Source organism: Asparagus officinalis, chromosome 10 (genome assembly GCF_001876935.1).
Source record: "Asparagus officinalis chromosome 10, Aspof.V1, whole genome shotgun sequence".
Classification (NCBI taxonomy): domain Eukaryota; kingdom Viridiplantae; phylum Streptophyta; class Magnoliopsida; order Asparagales; family Asparagaceae; genus Asparagus; species Asparagus officinalis.
In genome coordinates, this window is record NC_033803.1 from 28130532 (window position 1) to 28134006 (window position 3475).

Consider the following 3475-nt stretch of genomic DNA (forward strand, 5'->3'; position numbering starts at 1 on the left):
TTTCTTAAATTTTCTTTTCATTTTTGGTTTTATTTCTTGATTTTATTAATTCATATTTCTTGCCTTGTGATTTCATTTATTCTTTAATTCTTCCTTCTCTCCTCTAAAATTCAATTTATTATCTTTTGCAAATATTCACAACAATCACTCATCACATTCACACTTATTCTTTATTCCTAATTGTCACGCACAAAATATAAGAACCAAGTTTAATAATCTCTTAAAATCACCTTCTTCGTGGGATCGATATCTTTTTATACTATAACTTGATAAATTGTGCACTTGCAATTTTGGTACATAATTATGCCGCATCAAGTTTTTGGCGCCGTTGCCGGGGAAGGTGCTAAAATAGGATTTTATTAACTTGATTCTTTAACTTGTGTATTTTTCTTGTGAAGGAACCGCTTGGAGCTTGAAAATCTTGGATTGAAGATCAAGAATTTGGAGCATTGCTTTCGGGTAAGTCTTCTTTCTAGTTTTCAATTCCACCCTCTTTAGCTAGCTTCACAATTAGAGACAATTAGGATTTAAAAAAAAAGATTTTATTTTTGTTGACCATAATAAAATTCATCTTTCACTTGGACATCAACTAACAAGATAATAAATTCAAACATGAATCATCTTCTCACATTTGATTGTTGTTGACCATAATTAAAAAAAAAAGATTTGCTTTTTATCATCCTTTTTAGTCGCTTTTAATTTCTAGGGTTGCATTTCATATAGTGTAGGAATTCACCAAAGTGATTGTTGCACTTGATTTGGCACACACTTAAATCATTCTTAAGGGCAAAACCCCAATCAAGATAAGGTAAGGGATTTCATCACCCTTTCCTTAGCCCACAAATCACTAATTCCTCACTTCACAAACCCAAGCCTTCTAAAACTCATTAGACGTTGGCCCCTAAGGATTCGAGCTCAATAAGGAACAAGAAATCCTTAAGTGAACGGTTTAAGTTTTCTCAGAATAGTTGGTGTCTAAGGCAAGGTTTAGGGGTTGCGTAAAGCGCTCCGCAAGGAAAGAGGTACTTAATTGATCTTTGATCACCCTCTAGTACTATCCTTACCTGGCTAACTACCTGGGTAAAACTTTGATCTTTTCACTGTAGGAATTTTTGGTTAGGAGCTGGTCTAGTGGAGTTAGGCTAAACCCTAGAGTTAGAGTTGATTGAAAAGTGATTGCCTTGATTTGTTTTAGTTAGGATTTTTCTTTTTCTTTATCTTCTCATATTAAAAAAAACTATTTTTCTTTCTTCTTTCCTTTATAAAAAAAAATTAAATTTCTTTCTTTCCTTAAAAGAAAAAAAAAACTATCTTTCTTTCTTTCCTTAAAAAAAAAAACTAATTTTCTTAAAAAAAAAACTAATTTTCCTTCTTTCTTCCTTAAAAAAAATTTTTTTTCTTTCCTTAAAAAAAAAATATTTGTTTTGGTGTATGCAAATTTGGGTTCGGGATAATTTTCATCGCATCGCTTAACTCCGGTGTTGAAGCCAATCTTAAACATGCAATCAGCCCGTTCTTCAAGGATTAGTGTATACCCAGACCAGAATGCAATTCCCATCTTGGCATAAGACTCCCCGAAGTTAAATGGAGGGCAAATTTCGAGCTTAGACCGCGGTATTCATTAACATGGCTTCCCAAATTCCTAGGTAATGAAACAGAAGATGCATATATAATTTATTCGAATTTGAGGAAGTATGTATTATGATTAAAATGAGGGAATTAACTAAGATCGATTAAGCAGATTGATTCCATTTCATCTTAAGGAGCAAAGCTATAAAAATGGCTGTACACTTACGCGAATAAAATTCCATCTCAACTTGGGAGGAATTTGTCACCGTTTTTCTCAGAAATTTTTCCCTATTCACAAAACGGTAAAGCTTAGGAATAGCATTCAGAATTTCACAAATTGTCCCCGGGGAGAGCATTTCATGGAAATACTTTGACCGATTTAAAGATCTTTTAATCCAATGTCACTGCATACGCGGTCTAGAAAAATGGCGGATTTGTGCAGTCATGATATGAAGGATTGGACCTATTTCTTCAAAACATCTTTAGATAATCGATGTGTCAGGGAGATTTTATGAAGAAAAAACGCTGATGAAGCTTGGGAATTCGCTAGAGAGTATATCCGAGGAAAAGCAATGCAGTGGGAATAACTGTGATGAAGGGTTTCATCTGTTTCGCAATCTTAAGTCTAGTGCTTTCGGCTGGAATCAAAGCATTGGCGTCGAACGAAGATGGCGACGAGTATCGAAGCGTTAGAAGCCTTTAGAAGTAGAACGGAGAGCTCCGGCTCAAAATCATCACATTTCGCCCCGGGATGTCATAACTGTCAGTCTCCTACGCCACTTCAGAGAATTCCTCTTCCAGGGAAGACAACGCATGCTTTAGAAAGCAGATGAACGGCTGCATTCCAGCGGCCCTATCGAAATGATCCATTTCTCTGAACCTAACAATCCAGGTTGAGAAAATCTATCCAACTATTGCTTGGAACGCAAGGGACTCTGCCGCGAAATAAAACTTCATTCCCGCCTGGTCAAACCCGCAATCCCGAGGGAAACGCTGTCCCGTTCATGCACCGAACAATATTTCTAAGCGACAGCCTTTTCGCAAACCAACATCCTCATCTCACCAGCCTAAAAACATCACAAATTCGATCATCGAACGTGTTTGAGTCTGCTCTAAGAAAAAGGGTTTAGAAGCTATGATCAAAGCTTCAGTTACACAAGACCCACCAACATAGGATTGACCAATCATTACCCACCACTCTAGCAATTCGCATTCATGCACAAACAACGGCCGGACAGTGCTCAAGATCGAACACTTACCGCGTAGCGCTCAACCATAGCCCGGTTAGAAACCGGCAACTTGGCAACTAAGTCCCGGCTAGCGTGAGTGGATGAGAAAAAGAAATTCAAAGTCAACCGTTGGCAATGCCCTAAAGCACTGGTCCAGTTCCAGACAACCCAGCTCAACTGAATGGCATTCACAACTACGTGCGATCAGGAAACACAATAGAACATTCAGGTTAAGAATGGGCCACCGGATCAAACCCTTTCTCCCCATTCAAAACACTCCTTACCGATGAAGGGCAATTCCATTTCGCGATGCACAAAATCTGAACTTGAGATCTGGGGGCCTGATCTAGATAGGTATAGGCTCGTTGCCCTCCGCTTTACCAGATAGACTCAAACCAGGAAAAAACTCCCGCGCACGGTTGAGAAAATCCTAGAAATGTTTAAACCAGGTCAAGATCAACATCCCCTCTTCTAAGATGCAACGAACAAATCCCTTCCTTATCAAAGTTTCTTGAAGGACTTATTGCACTAAGAAAAGATACCACAACGTCCCCAAGAAAGTGCTTCTTAGCTGCGCAATGCTCAGTTGAAAATTTTTTCGAAAACCCATGCCCATTGAAATACAAGGACCCTGGTTGTCCCACAATTCTTGCGTCAATAAGGTAACAGCTCCCCAC